Source organism: Panulirus ornatus, chromosome 41, assembly GCF_036320965.1.
Source record: "Panulirus ornatus isolate Po-2019 chromosome 41, ASM3632096v1, whole genome shotgun sequence".
NCBI lineage: Eukaryota > Metazoa > Arthropoda > Malacostraca > Decapoda > Palinuridae > Panulirus > Panulirus ornatus.
This window is the reverse complement of record NC_092264.1, coordinates 5,892,927-5,909,349: the sequence shown is the minus strand read 5'-3', so window position 1 is coordinate 5,909,349 and position 16,423 is coordinate 5,892,927. Positions and strand designations below refer to the sequence as shown.

The following is a 16,423-nucleotide window of genomic DNA, read 5'->3' as shown; positions in this document are numbered from 1 at the left end:
GTCAGATACAGTAAATGGAATATGACATTTCTATTTCTTCTATTGTAAAAGTATTGAGAAAGTGAAAGTAAGGACTAAAGGAACGATGCCCAGCAGTTTATTGTACAGAAGTTAGATTCGAACTGAACTGTGTTGCTGTGTGTGGCATCCAAAGAGCGAGTAGGTTTAGCGAGTTTGGGGAGAGAGGGTTAGGACGTGGGTGTTCGGGGTCAAAAATAGCAAGATAGTTAACACTCTTTCCAGACTCGAGCCACGCAAGATCACGTACATTGGTTCTAAAGTTCTAAAGAAGAGTTCATTCAAGTGATATTGTCATTTCACTATTTTCACTAGAATCTTGACATTTCAAAAGGCCATAGATTGTGCCTCTAATAATCCCACTGCGTTACCGTAGATCATAATGTTATTGTACCTACCATGATCATACTGCATGGTCACGTAAATGCCAACATACATTCCAAATCGCCTTCCCTGCATAACACGTCATGCCTTGCATAACGTAGTGTTCTTCTGAATTTCATGAGGTTCCCTAAAGGCCAGGGGTGTCCTTAGATATAATAGTGTACTAAAATGACCGTGATATGTCCTAAACTTATCCTCTCGTTATCACAACTGTCCCAAAATGCCATTATGTATCACCAAGGTCATGGTTAGGACCCCATAGTGTATTGCAACACGAACAGTGCTCTTTAGATACCATGATTTCTCCCATTACTTTGGCCTTCTGTGCCATTGTTGACTGTACATATCATGGTCCGTTTGATTAAGAGGTATCCCATTACTGTAATGATGTCCCGTTGAAATCATTGTGTACGAAGAGCATGCCATTACTGTAATGATATCCCGTTGGGATCATTATGTCCCCTAAATTATGTTCATAAATTCAATGAGGTTCCTTGTATATAACCTTGGAGTTCACAAGATGCCATATTGTCCCCTCAGCTCCATGGTTCGAACTTTCCCCTCAGCGCCATGGTTCCCTTGATATACTTCGGTGTCTCTACGTTCGGTTAATTCCACGTTGCTCATTTTTGTGCCACAGGATCCATCAAGCCCCCATTGTTTCCCCGCAAAAGCTGTATACAATGGATATGAAAATTTTCCCTCACTACCATGGTGGTGTCCACCAAAAATAGCAGGGCTTCCATAAACTTCCTCTAGTGTTGCTGTCTCAAGACACCGTTGGGTTTTTGGGTCCGTGTTCTGCCTGAGCACCATGGCTTTATGAACTATCGTGGTCCTCACTGTACACCATGGCACCTCACCACTAACCTGGGGTTCCATACGTCCGAGTCTTCAGTAAATGCCATGGATATACTCGGAGTTACCATGCTGTGGGGTATATGCTATAGTATATCCTTTACTCCTGGATACCATGTTATACTCCCTAAATAGCCTGGTGTTCCCTAAGTTTTTTAGTTCTCTCTGGACAACCTGATGTTGCCCAAATATCTTGAAGTGTTCTAGGAATGTTATGGCCATCAGTAATTGCCATAAGGTTGTTCCGTTATATAGTAACTGTTTCATAAATATGATGACATTCCATGAATACCATGTTGTACTGAGGTGGTACAGTTGTTCTTACCCACCGTGGGTATTCCTCTATAGTCGTGTTCCCTGGATACTGTAGTATTCCCTAATTACCCTGTATGTCTAGAGTTGGTGTGTTCGTCTCTTCTGATTCCACGTTGCTCTCTATATACCGTATTATTTCCAAGTATTCTGGTTGCCCCTGAATTTTAGATTGCTCCTTTAATATCATTTTCTACCCTAAGTACCATTACATTGTCTTGATACCAATCTTTATCCCAGAATAAAAATGTAAATCAGTGTCGGAGAATTCTCTTATCTAGGTCCCAGATACCTCGATGTTCCCGCAGTTCCGCTGTGTTGACCCTTGAATACCCATGGCGTTACCGTGTTACTGTAACGTGACTTAGTAACGGCATCATCCCTAAATATACTCAGAAATTACCGTCAATGATCCTCCAAAATCTTCACGAGTAGAATTTTCACGGGATTTAATTAGTTTCCCCCGGATACAGAGTGAGTGCAGACAATCCAGGATTGTAATTACCCATCTTGATAAATTAGTTTCGTAATGAAATTGTCGATTATGAAAGCAGACTTCATGGTGTCAGTCACATGATAACGCATCGGGGAAGGCGCCAGGGGGTCGGTCCGATATATTTATCGAGTTGTTTTCAAGTCGACCTCAGAAGAGGTAGTACTGTGGTTTACTGGTGTGTTTATCAAGTATTACTACGCAAAACTCAGGTTATGTATACCCCCCCAGCATGATGGTATACGTAACCCTTGACCATGTCGCTATGGTCCTTTAGCACGTCGGTCGTACTTCACAATGGCGGTAGATGCCTTAAGAATGCCAGTGTTAGGCACCGAGCACGACTTGGTTGCTGCGTCCTGAGCATGACACGCGAGGGTCGTACCGTCTGGCGTGCTGGTACGGGTGAACGTCTCACGTACAACAGTAAGTTTGTGGACGACGTTTTACTGGCTCCTTAGCCCTAGCCGGGCGGTGCTTGGCTCCTCCCCCACCACCACCAGCGTCCTCAGGGTCTCCTGCAGCCACCCCTTAATTCCCCCCTCCCTCACCCTTAGACTGTCTCCACAACTGCCTCTTGGCTCCCACCCACCCTGACCTTTAGGCTTTCTCCCCCCACGATCACTTGGCACTCACTGACATTATGTTCTCTCTGATCTCCTCACCCCTTGTCTGTGAACTGCCTCTCCTCTCAACCTCATTTTATAAACTCTCTATTTTTTCTTTCTACCCCGTTCATATCCCCTCACCTCCCCAGCCTCATTCTGTAACATCCTCTCATCTCCTCAGCCTCATTATATAAGCCCCTTTTATTCCCCCCCAGCTTTGTTGTATAAGCTTCTTTAGCTCCCCCAGCCTTATTTTATAATCTCCCCTCATCTTCCCAGCCTTGTTTTATAAGTTCCCTAATCTCCCCAGCATTGTTTTATAAGCTGCCTTCATTTCTCCCGCCTCAGTGTTATAAGCTCTTTATCTCCCCCGCCTCATCTTGTAAGCTCTCTCACCTTCGCAACCTTGTTTTAAGAACTGGCCTCAGCCCTGCTGTAAATCCCTCTGATCACCGTGACCTACCTGTTACTCCTTTTTTCCCTCTCATCCTAAAATTACTTTACCAAGTGATTCCGTAATCAGGCACGCTCACAAGGGTTCTCTGCCAGGGAAATATAACAGAAAATGTGGAGGTATTTGTTATTCTGTGGCCACAGTGAAAAAAAAAAAATACTCAGAAAGATGGTAAAAGAAAAAAAAATCTTTCCAAACATGGCAGACGGAATAGCTACTGTAGTTTTTGTGCGAGGACAAGCATGTTAACAGTGGGTGGCAGGTGTTGTTCATCTCCAGAGAACTGATAACTAAGTTCAAGATAAAAGAAAACTTGAGTGTATGTGGGTGGAACTGCCGCTATAAGTAACTGACATGGGAAGGATTTTCTGAAATATCATGAATTACTGAAGAAATTTACAGCTGAAAATAGAATAGTCAGTATACTACGATTGGAGAATATATATATATATATATATATATATATATATATATATATATATATATATATAATATATATATATATATATATATATTGCTGCAAGAGATTGACTTCAACTTAACTGGTGTTGATAGGCATGTAGATAGCAAAGGAAATTAGCAGTCCAATAAAACAGACGGCATAGCTTGGGTCAGCTAGGGTCATTAGAGTGTAGGGACGGTTTGTGTACATATCCAGGCAGTGGAGGACGACAGGTCATGAGGTTTCAGGATGTGAGGGACTTGCGTGGCTCAGACCACCTGGAATTATGCAGACTTGACTGACACACGAGTGAGGCGGAACCTCCAGTAAGGTCCATGCGTTTTATTCCAGTGAGAAAATCTGTTTCTCCGTTGATGTGGATAGATCAGAAATTTGTCATCTGTGCGGTCTTATTATATTTAACTTTGTTCACGTTACATAGGTTCTTGAATTTTTCCAACAGGCTTTCGCATTTACTTGTTCTTCGCTTTAGATTTCTTCTGCGAGTCCACAGACAACTGTGTTGCTCCACAGATGCTTCCTCACGTCGCTCTGTCCTCTTCTCTCGCCTGACTTTCTGTTTTCGTTGTGAACACCTGCAGGATCAAACAGGTGTCTCGTGTTAACCTGGCTGTGTGTAGGTGTGGGCCACAAGCGCTCTCCTCTCCCAACACTCCTCCCTACCTTTATTATTACCTTGTCTTCCCCCCACACACGCTAGGCCACAGTCTCCCCTGCCCAGGTCAATAAATAAAACTTCGAAACAGTGAGTCGATACTCCCTCGGGTTCACACCTCACGGAAAACGAGGACTGACAACGCACACACACACACACACACACACACACACCAGCCACCGTAAGCCAGATAACCTTTGACCGACCAACTGTCAGGGGAGCACGAGCGCCTGTGTTGGGTGTGGGCCGACTTCCACGCGCAGCATTCGAATCCTTGTGGGTCCAGCCCCGTGCTGCCCCGGCCTGACTCATGGTTGTTGATCCTAGCACTACACCAGGGAAGCCCGTGCGTGTGTGTGTGTGTGTGTGTTTGTTTTACATTGATTTACATAAATGAATACATACTCTTAAGAATAGGGGATAGGGGACAAAGAATACTTGCCACGTATTCCCTGCGTGTCGTAAAAGGCGACTAAAAGGGGAGGGAGCGGGGGGCTGGAAATCCTCCCCTCTCGTTTTTTTTTTCTAATTTTCCAAAAGAAGGAACAGAGAATTGGGCCAGGTGAGGGTATTCCCTCAAAGGCCCAGTCCTCTGTTCTTAACGCTACCTCGCTAATGCGGGAAATGGCGAACAGTTTAAAAGAAAAGAAAAGAAAAGACGTAAAAGTTCAGCTGTGTAAATTGGAGGCAGTTAAGCCTAAACAAGGAGTTTTTCAGAATTTCTCGTGTTTACTTAAGGAGAGTTATCTGTCCAGCAAGAAGGGTGACACATGGGGAAGTTTTCCTTCACAAAGCCTTTGGTGACGTAGACCAGTTGTTGATGTAGGTCATGGAGGGGGTGAGGGGGGTGCAAGCTAGGTAGTTAGATAGGGAGCGAGGTAGACCATATAGTGAGGCAGACCAGATGATGATGTGCGCCGGACAGTGAGGTAGGTCAGCTGAGAAGGCGGGACAAGTGGTGAGGTGATTGCCATCATGAGCCACGGTAGGTAGGTGAAGGTCCTGTGGTCAGGGAGAGCATTTAGCTGCTGGCGGGCGCCCGGGTGTAGGGAGAGGAGAGTTGCTTGTGTTTCACAGAACGCCGCGGGGGAAAAAAAATTGCGGCGTTCCATTAAAATAATTGAAAATGTCTCGTCGTCCACGCTGGTCATGTTGCCGGGGAAGGTAGTCACACACTGTACAGTTTCCCCTGTGTGTGTGGGCGTGGGCGTGTGGGTGTGTGTGTGAATTGTTCGAGTGCCTATGTGTGTATTTTCTCTGGATACACAATGTGTCACACACAACACGCTCATATGATGCCTCTGCTGCCACGCCACGACTCTCACATGACTCATGACACACTCTTTAGCACAGGTGTGACACGCTCATGTCACACATGCCTACGCTGTTTATGACAAACTTGTAACACACTCATGTTTCACCCCATGGACACACTTGGTGCCTCGCTAATGATAAACTCGTGTATACAACACACTTTATGATCCGTTCTTGAAACACTCGTATCATACAGTTAAGCGCTCATGCTAAGCTCCTTAGCTTGTGACATGTCTAATCACTGTAATTATCTCTTATCATTTATACACATATTACATCCGCCAGAGGTTTGCACATATTACATCCGCCAGAGGTGTGCACATATTACATCCGCCAGAGGTTTGCACATATCTCATCCGCCAGAGGTTTGCATATATTACATCCGCCAGAGGTTTGCACATATTACATCCGCCAGAGGTGTGCACATATTACATCCGCCAGAGGTTTGCACATATTCCATTCGCCAGAGGTTTGCACATATTTCATCCGCCAGAGGTTTGCACATATTACAGCCGCCAGAGGTTTGCACATATTACATCCGCCAGAGGTTTGCACATATTACATCCGCCAGAGGTTTGCACATATTACATCCGCCAGAGGTTTGCACATATCTCATCCGCCAGAGGTTTGCATATATTACATCCGCCAGAGGTTTGCACATATTACATCCGCCAGAGGTGTGCACATATTACATCCGCCAGAGGTTTGCACATATCTCATCCGCCAGAGGTTTGCATATATTACATCCGCCAGAGGTTTGCACATATTACATCCGCCAGAGGTTTGCACATATTACATCAGCCAGAGGTGTGCACATATTACATCCGCCAGAGGTTTGCACATATTACATCCGCCAGAGGTTTGCACATATTACATCCGCCAGAGGTTTGCACATATTACATCAGCCAGAGGTTTGCACATATTACATCCGCCAGAGGTTTGCACATATTACATCCGCCAGAGGTGTGCACATATTACATCCGCCAGAGGTTTGCATATATTACATCCGCCAGAGGTTTGCACATATTACATCCGCCAGAGGTTTGCACATATTACATCCGCCAGAGGTGTGCACATATTACATCCGCCAGAGGTTTGCACATATTACATCCGCCAGAGGTTTGCACATATTACATCAGCCAGAGGTGTGCACATATTACATCCGCCAGAGGTTTGCACATATTCCATTCGCCAGAGGTTTGCACATATTTGATGCATTGTGAGGTTACCCTGTGGCGGGCGAGGGTCGCCATTCCCTAGGGATTTTCTCGTGTGCATCTTGTGACTGGACGTCCAAGCTGAGAGTGATATGCGGACGTGTTACGTAAGCTGACGGTTCGCGTTACGGTAACGTCTGCCGTCGGTGTGTGTATCATCATAGTTACGGTGGCTATTACTAGTGCTCCTGTACCCTAGTGTACAGAGTCTTCCTGTGGCTCCATGGTGGTTCCACCAGAGGAGGCAGCTTCGCTCAGACCCTGGATGATGATAGCAAGCGTGCAGGTGAGGATGATGATAGCAAGCGTGCAGGCGAGGATGATGATAGCAAGCGTGCAGGCGAGGATGATGATAGCAAGCGTGCAGGCGAGGATGATGATAGCAAGCGTGCAGGTGAGGATGATGATAGCAAGCGTGCAGGCGAGGATGATGATAGCAAGCGTGCAGGCGAGGATGATGATAGCAAGCGTGCAGGCGAGGATGATGATAGCAAGCGTGCAGGTGAGGATGATGATAGCAAGCGTGCAGGCGAGGATGATGATAGCAAGCGTGCAGGCGAGGATGATGATAGCAAGCGTGCAGGCGAGGATGATGATAGCAAGCGTGCAGGCGAGGATGATGATAGCAAGCGTGCAGGCGAGGATGATGACAGCAAGCGTGCAGGCGAGGATGATGACAGCAAGCGTGCAGGCGAGGATGATGACAGCAAGCGTGCAGGCGAGGATGATGACAGCAAGCGTGCAGGTGAGGATGATGATAGCAAGCGTGCAGGCGAGGATGATGATAGCAAGCGTGCAGGCGAGGATGATGATAGCAAGCGTGCAGGCGAGGATGATGATAGCAAGCGTGCAGGCGAGGATGATGACAGCAAGCGTGCAGGCGAGGATGATGACAGCAAGCGTGCAGGCGAGGATGATGACAGCAAGCGTGCAGGCGAGGATGATGACAGCAAGCGTGCAGGTGAGGATGATGATAGCAAGCGTGCAGGCGAGGATGATGATAGCAAGCGTGCAGGCGAGGATGATGACAGCAAGCGTGCAGGCGAGGATGATGATAGCAAGCGTGCAGGTGAGGATGATGATAGCAAGCGTGCAGGCGAGGATGATGACAGCAAGCGTGCAGGCGAGGATGATGATAGCAAGCGTGCAGGCGAGGATGATGATAGCAAGCGTGCAGGTGAGGATGATGACAGCAAGCGTGCAGGCGAGGATGATGACAGCAAGCGTGCAGGTGAGGATGATGACAGCAAGCGTGCAGGTGAGGATGATGATAGCAAGCGTGCAGGTGAGGATGATGACAGCAAGCGTGCAGGCGAGGATGATGATAGCAAGCGTGCAGGCGAGGATGATGACAGCAAGCGTGCAGGCGAGGATGATGATAGCAAGCGTGCAGGCGAGGATGATGATAGCAAGCGTGCAGGCGAGGATGATGATAGCAAGCGTGCAGGCGAGGATGATGATAGCAAGCGTGCAGGCGAGGATGATGATAGCAAGCGTGCAGGCGAGGATGATGATAGCAAGCGTGCAGGCGAGGATGATGATAGCAAGCGTGCAGGTGAGGATGATGATAGCAAGCGTGCAGGCGAGGATGATGATAGCAAGCGTGCAGGCGAGGATGATGACAGTGTAAGCGTGTGTGAGGATGTCAGTGATGCTATTTAATCCCAGGTAAGTGATCATAACGAGGTTGTTACTCAGCCCTGGACGACAGTGGTCATGGCTGTGATGATAACCGATTCATTATTGATGTTAGGACGAGAGTAGGTTGTTGTTCAGTGCCAGTTCTACCCTTTCCTGGGTCGAGGCATAACAATGCTATACTGGTACCAACATCATTTCCAGCCACAATAGGTAGCGCGAGGGATGACGTACTTATGACTGGTTCTATGTTGACTTTTCATGCACATTCAGGTGTTCTTGAGTCTTCAGTGGCATTTGCCTTAATGTTTGATTTTATTGGTAATCACGAAATGAAACTAACTTCGTCTCACTGTAAGTCCCTCAGCGAAAGGCTGCTTCTTGTCTGGTCTTCCTACGGTAGTGTCGACCAGACGACTGCCTTTGAGAAGCGACACTGCCAGCCAGCAACTGTCTCCGGACGTACGATCCATTCATGGCGTCTCTGTCCTCTCCATCTGAGCTCTTCGATCTTTGATAAGAGGTTACCGAGATGATGGTGAGAATAAATTCATGTACGCATGGATAGTGTGGTTAGCGTTGATCGCACCATTGTATTGGCCAGGTTCCATTCTTGGCAGGGCTAGACAGCGCGCAGCTAATCATGTTCATCCTTTCTCTGGTCGTTATACACAGGAGAGGACATGGGAGAGATAGATAACAGGAGACCTGATGGTCTATGACAAGGTTGTCTGTAGCCTTAACCTTATTTGTGGTAGAGACAAGACTGTGGAGCAGAGGGTTGATAAATAGTTCCACTTCGGCTGGGGTAACACAGCATGTACAGCTGTGTCACGTCTTGCTAATCGACAACTCGAACTCTGGTCCAGTTTCCCTTACGGTGTTTATGTTTGGAGACCTGGTCCTCGCTGGCAGACCCCTGGTTGCGACACTTTGATAACGTGGGTTGTGGACACTGACAGAATCATCGTGACCTGCGACTACCCTGGCCTCTTGTTAGAGAGATAAATCCTAGTTTGAGTGATTACGACCATCAAATTCAGAATAGAGATTGAAAAAAGTGATGTTTCAAACAAAAGGCAAAGCAAAGGGAAGACCACTTCTTAGTCTTATGTAACTTGACAGACGAATACAATGAACCACCGTCTCGTTATGCCAGCAGACTGTATCAATCAGTTTACTGATTATCATTTCATATTCATCCAATATACATTTATGCCAGCCATCACAATAGTCACATCACAACCTCTCTCTCTCTCTTGTGTTAGCCTGCACACTGTAGCCTCGCCGCTCCAAAACCTTCTCTTTTCATTTTCTTTTACCGTGTGTCGGCGCATATTAACCCTGCCTTAAGCTTAACCCTGATTATTTTCATCTTCAGTTGAATGCATATTAGCCTAAAGCTGCTTAGCATATACACCTCCAGAACCGCCTTCCACCCGCGTATCCGCAACCTCCCGTGCTGTACTCTCCTCGTCCCGGCCACTGACAACACTGCAACAGCCAAGAATTATCTCCTCCCCTCTTCGCCCTCCATTTATTCCCTCACACTTTTACATCTTGATTACTCTTCTCGGAAGATTTCAGTCAATTTTTTCTATTTTGCCTTTAATATCCCTCGCTTTGATAAGAATATTCCTGAACATACGGGAGGGTGAAAGGCGTGCACGGGATAAAGTGAATTAGAACGATGTGGTATACAGTGGTCGACGTGCTGTCAGTGGACTGAACCAGGGCTTGTGAAGCGTCCGGGGTAAACCATGGAAAGTTCTTTGGGCCTGAGTATAGATAGGGAGCTGTAGTTTCGGTGTATTACACATAACAGCTAGAGAATGGATGTAAGCAGTCATTCTTTCTCTGTTCATGGCGCTACTTCGCTATCGAGAGAAACTGCGATATTACAGCATATCTCGTTCGGTTTTCCTCGGTCATACTCCGCTTGTTACCACACCCCCATCGTATCAACACGATCAGCCCTCCTCACACCAATCGTCTCCTGTCATTTCATTTCCAACACATCCTCCTGCTTCCATTCTTTTGATATTTAGGGCCCGAGACTTACACCGTGTACAACACCGTCGGCACTATTATTACATCAAACATTCCCATCTCTGCCGTCACAGAAGTGGACCTCTCCCTCCAGACACTCCTTGATGCACCTGGAAATTTTGCCCCTCATCCACCTTGTGGTTCACTTCAACGTTCATAGCACCATCTTCTGCCATATCCACTCACAGTTCTCCCATTCAGAATCACTGTCAAACCAGCCTGTGTCGCTCCCCTGCCAAGCGTCGTAACCATTGCCATTCACCTGAAATCTCAACTTTACGTTTATTCAAACATTCTCCGCAACTCGGACACCAGCTTCTACAGTTTCTCGCTTGATTCTTCCACCACCGTCAAGACATCAGCAAACAGCACCTGAATCATCTCCTAGGCCTTACCGCACCTCAGTAGCCTGCAGACCCGCCACCCTCACCAAAAGCCTCGCATATAGTTCCCTCACCACCCATCTATAAACTGATTAACAGCCTAAAAAAATGATGATTGTCACAACAGCAGTACAGGTATATGTATTTTTATATTTCTGAAGAGATAAATGTTATCATTTCATAACCGCCATTATCGTCATTTCTTCTTCAGATCCCCCGGGGAGACATTCAGACGTGGAAGATCACTCATCTCCACCTCATCAGAGGAACGGTGACTCCCTCCCTCTTCAGCCAAGACATGTCGGATCCACCAGCGTCTTCAGCCACACCGGTTCTAATAGGTAAGTTTATAGAGCCCACTAAACTCATTTCATATGTACACGATGAGCTTCATAAACTTTTCAGGTAAAACCACTGATGTGATTAATGAATGCGATCACTACTGAGTTCCCTTGTACAATTCATCACATAGGACATTTTGAAGTGCCAGGACCTGGTTACTGGAAGAACATTATGTGAACTGTCAGCCCCAGGAGTGAACTCGTACGTGTGAATGTTCTCGTTTTAGTCTCCATAGAAAATTGTATTTTCTGTGGAGAGATATTTATGATGAATCCACATCCTCGAGATCCCAGTCGTTAGCGCAAAGCCATGCCATGTAGAAGTGCACATCTTCATCATGGCCAGAGAACTTTAAAGAAATTGTTTTAGGTTTTTGTGGTAAGCGAGAAGACCAGGGGACGAAGCAGGTATAAACATGACCAGTGTATGTTATCACTAGGCCTATTGAGGTGATTCTGTAGCCTAACAGTGTGCAGAAACAGCGATAAAACAAATTTCGTTAAAAAAAAAAAAGGGTGGGGGAGGGAGCATGAATATGGGAGTGGCACTGTAATCAGTGATGAGTCTCGCTGAGGACCAGCTCTGCTAGACGAATGTTGACGAAAATATTATCGCTGTCGTCCACCTCACGAGAAAAACTATATTAAACTTGCCATTTTGGACCTTAACGGAGAAGTAATGACTCTGTCACACTGTCGGAAATGAATTTCTTGACCACAAACACCCAATTAAAGACGAAAATCATTGTCGTAGCTGACCAGGTCTTTGACAAGGTATGGCCTGTTTTATGTTCGGGCAGCCACGGGGTATTATACCGTCAGTGTTTAAATTCACATGGACCACATGGAGCTCCCTAAAGCATTTGTTTTCTGTATTTTCGTTCTGGACGTTAAATGGCTTGAAGTAAGGGAATGAAACCTTCAAAGCGCACAAAAGTTGTGCATCAATGTTTTCAAGTCCCGAGTCTGGGTTTCAGGGAAGCTGAAAGCACACGCTCACATTCCCCACTGGCTTTTGAAGCGTCTGGCGTGAATCCATTTCTTTTTCTAGAGTAGGTTCTGAGAGCTTGGATTTTGATTCCATGATTTTTTAAACTTCGCCGAACATTGGCTCATCTAGTCGCCAAGAACGTCATAGCAGCTTCGTGTCCCTGTCGACAGCCAGAGGACACAAAACAAGCTGCAACTCACCCCTTACTTATCATCACTTTCCTGGGAGTTTATGGAAACAGATTGTGGTCGTGGAGGGGTTCACACCTGCACGACGTGGTGAGAGGATCAGGTTCTTGCCTCACTGAACCATAATGGTTTTCAGGAAGTTAGTTTTTCAGTCCCAGTTGTTCTTACTATTACTAAACTGTCAACCAATCCCGTACTGCTTTGTCTGTGTTTACATTAGACATAGTGATGTTAGTTTTAAGATGTTTGTTTGAACTTTGGGGAGGCAATTTCGTCCCTGGGGAGCACTTTTTGATGCTCAGTGTGTACCCATTGCCCGTTCGAAACCTGCTTAAGACCAAAGTTTCCATCTAAAAAGTCCACATAATGTAATGACATGTTTAACCTCACATTCTTATGGTGGTGACGTGAACAAGGTGGAAACACAGCAAAGGGATGTGTATGTATTGTTTCATTGATCCTTAGAAAGTCGGGACCAATTTGGATAAAACCAAAAGTGTAAAGTTAAGTTGTTGAAGCTCCTGCAACCACTGTGCATGAGGTGTCGAATGGCTTGAGCTAGAGCAGCACAAAACTGGAATCAAAGCTCCCCCACGTCCGTGTAAGGACAGCCACCGCCTGACATGTCACAACAACAAATAATCGTGTGGATTATGTCATTAAGAACATCAGGTTGAGCACCTGCGGGTAGCAGGCGTAGGACGGCGATGATACACCGTAGAGTTTGGACATCACAGTAAAATGTCATGTACTTGAGAGGGAAACAGTAAAATGTCATGTACTTGAGAGGGAAACAGTAAAATGTCATGTACTTGAGAGGGAAACAGTAAAATGTGATGTACTTGAGAGGGAAACAGTAAAATGTCATGTACTTGAGAGGGAAACAGTAAAATGTCATGTACTTGAGAGGGAAACAGTAAAATGTCATGTACTTGAGAGGGAAACAGTAAAATGTGATGTACTTGAGAGGGAAGTTAAGTAAGGTACACACTGTTACGTGTGTCAATACCAATATCAAGATGAAGAATAAAGAGCGTCAGTATTGTAACGCTGTTGTACGCGTGTGTGGTGATGAGGGTGACGAAGTATACTGGTGTAGAAGCGTGTGAGGCGTTGCAATCATTCGATTCTTCTTTTATTTCTAGGAAAGGATAAGAGAGAATACAGTTTATCCTGTGATTCTTCACCGGTGTAAATAAGACCGTATGGAGACTTGGTAACTGGAAATGGCGGAGTTTCTTGTCATGTTCACAAATCGTCTAGGGTGGTTCATTCTTCTGCACCTTATCTATTATGCTACAGTATCGTTACCAGCAGAAAAAAATTGTTCCATCTATCTATTGCCCTTCCACCTCTCCAGTCTCTCGTGGCACCTGACCAGTGTGCCGCACACCTGACAGTAGCACGGACCTCTGCAGAGGGTCCCAGCGAACGCTGGTGTAAAGACCATCTGGTAATGATAATCTCTGGACGTGGGCTTCGCAAGGTGGGCCATAAATTCTCGCCGACAGAAGGGAAACTGAATCGGCCAATTTTTACGGCCGGATGACTAGGATCCTGCAGGCTCTTTTCAGGAACGGGCCGGAAAAGCAAGTTTGAGATGGAATGGGTGAAGTGGAGGGCTAACTTATGTATGATGGTGGTAATAGTCACACGAGTGAAAAATTGAAGCGATGCGAGTTGAACCTGCCGGTGCGACGGGGTGTCCAGCCAGCCACTTGCCGTAAGTGAAGAGAATTAAAGTTTTACGGCAAGTGGCTTTGTGGAGTGTGTTGGTGGTGGTGGTTTTATGTAAGGATGTGACGGTGAAGCTCAAAGTGTTTGGGCCACGGTGTGGCGAGGGGACGTCCAGCCTTACGTTGGCCAGATGGCCTCCACGGAAGACTTGGAAGCAGGATGTAAGAAGAAGCAGCTGTGGAATTTAGATTTAATTCGTATGGTGAATTTTTACCTGAGGATTATATCAGGAATGTTGACTGAGCGAAGTATCATCTGTAGTTTTATGTATATATGTATGTATGTATGTATGTATGTATGAGAACAATGTTGGTCACACTGTTACATAACAAGAAGCGAGTTCATGTCAGGTTGTGTGTGACGTGACGGAGCACACCTGGGAGGAGGCGAGTGAGTGTGTGCTCGTGTGTACGTGGCTTCGTTTACTTGACATGTATTACTTGACATATATTTATTACGTGGGTTTCTTTAAGCTTATGCAGGCATTGCTTGGATGTCCTTATGCATAAGAACTGGCGAATTTCTTGGTCATTGGTGGCGCGGAAGTCCATTAATTAAACTTTATGACGTTAATGAGATCTCTCGAGGGAGAATTGCCGAGATGAGCCATTCCTGTGTGGGCAACGTCGCGAGGATTGGGTAACACCCGAGTTCAGCCAGCTAGAAGGTATTTGGTGTCAACATTCACGCACGTACCGGCATCTGAAGCCATGAAGTAATCATGACTCGTGTATCCATAATATTTGCTAGGTGGCGAAGGTGAGGAGAAGGATTCTCAAAGACAACTCGCAGGGGATCGTCACGATGGAGGCGTCCTTCTTCACCTGCTGCACCTGGATGAATGGTGATAACAGTTGCCTTAGCGGTATGAACTCTGTGTGTTGCCAGACCCTCGCTACGTTGCCTACATAGGAATTGCTGGACTCCAGATCGAAAAACGCCACAAACATCTTCTGATGATGACATTATTATTATATTATTATTATTATTATTATTATTATTATTATTACTATAAACATTATTATAGTGTCTAGTAATGAAACTATAGCAGTAGCATTCTTGTGTGTTTGTTCATCTGTCACCCGCAAGCGTTTACCCATTTTATGGTCATCTGTTCCTGAGGGGGGAAAAAAGGAGGCATGTGTGAGAGAGGACGGCGCGAGAGCTGGTAACACGGGCAAACCTGGGCAGACTGCCTGCTCCGGCACGCCACAGCTTTACATATTCATCACACGCTGTGTCAGGCTCCTGAAACAAGATTAGAAAGCAGGATCCATCACCTTTCGTGGCAGGTCAGGCAATTCTGTGTCTCGTCCATGATCCATGAATAATCAGAGCATTCCCTTAGCGACGGACGCCACTTTTTGTTTCCTACATTTTATAAGAAAAAAAATATTGTGGCCCTTTTTTTTTTCCGACAACATTGTCAATGTCGTGGTTCACAGTGAGCGATGTGTCCTGGATCTTTTAATCCACTTCATTAATAGGCACGAGAACCCTCGACTTGTCTGCCATTAAGCACCCTTCACACCCTGGGCTCTACCCTTACGAAGAACTGTGACTCTGGCGAAGTTGTGAGCTTTGATGTGAATCGTTGCCTCTCCTCCTTCAGTTACTTCTTCTCTCCTCATCTCGTCTCACATCCTGTGTACATTACACTGTTTGCTGACATAAGATTCTGTGGGGAGATCCCTCGCTGGCTGGGTTCTTCTGTGGGGGAATAGCTAGAACAACTCCGTACTTTTGCGCCTCAATGTTGATAATCGTTCGGGTTTCCCTCCCGAGTTTCACTACATTTCTGACATGCAGCCTCTCGGTTATCCTGGGCCCGGCATTACTCTCTACGGGAAATAAAACCCCGGGTAAAGCCCCTGGGGTCTGGGATTAACTGAAACACTCGTCCACCGCCATGTTGGGGTTTTTCTTTGATTGCGGAAAAAGTTGGACATTCAACGGGTCTGGTATGAGGTATGTGATGGTATGAATAGTCTAAAAACCGTGGCACGGATATATTTCAAAATCCCAGAACAAGTCTTTAGGTTGAGTTTTACATAACGCTTCTCGTTAGTGTTTTGACCTTACCAGTGTGGTCGGCACCTGCGACTTGCTTGTTGTGCGAGACACAGTTGATCACCCGGTGTGTGTGTGTGTGTGTGTGTGTGTGTGTGTGTGATGCCATAGGACAACAGACGCCAGTGAACAGATGTTTATGGCATCAGATATAACAATTTATTCATTACATTACCTTCGTCTTTTCATATTAGGTATTCACTTGCACGCTTTCCTCCGTGCTTTACATCTCTTCTCTTGAAAAAGACCG

The 16,423-nt window shown here is 46.0% G+C and overlaps 1 protein-coding gene across 1 annotated transcript in view; it reads left to right on the top strand.

Moving 5' to 3' along the window:
* Positions 1-16,423, top strand: part of LOC139761640 (alkaline phosphatase-like) — a 656,491-nt gene that overhangs the window by 264,822 nt on the left and 375,246 nt on the right. The window contains exon 9 of the mRNA XM_071685927.1: positions 11,058-11,187. The gene's annotated coding sequence lies outside the window, so the exon portion shown is untranslated. The remainder of the gene's footprint in view (positions 1-11,057; positions 11,188-16,423) is intronic.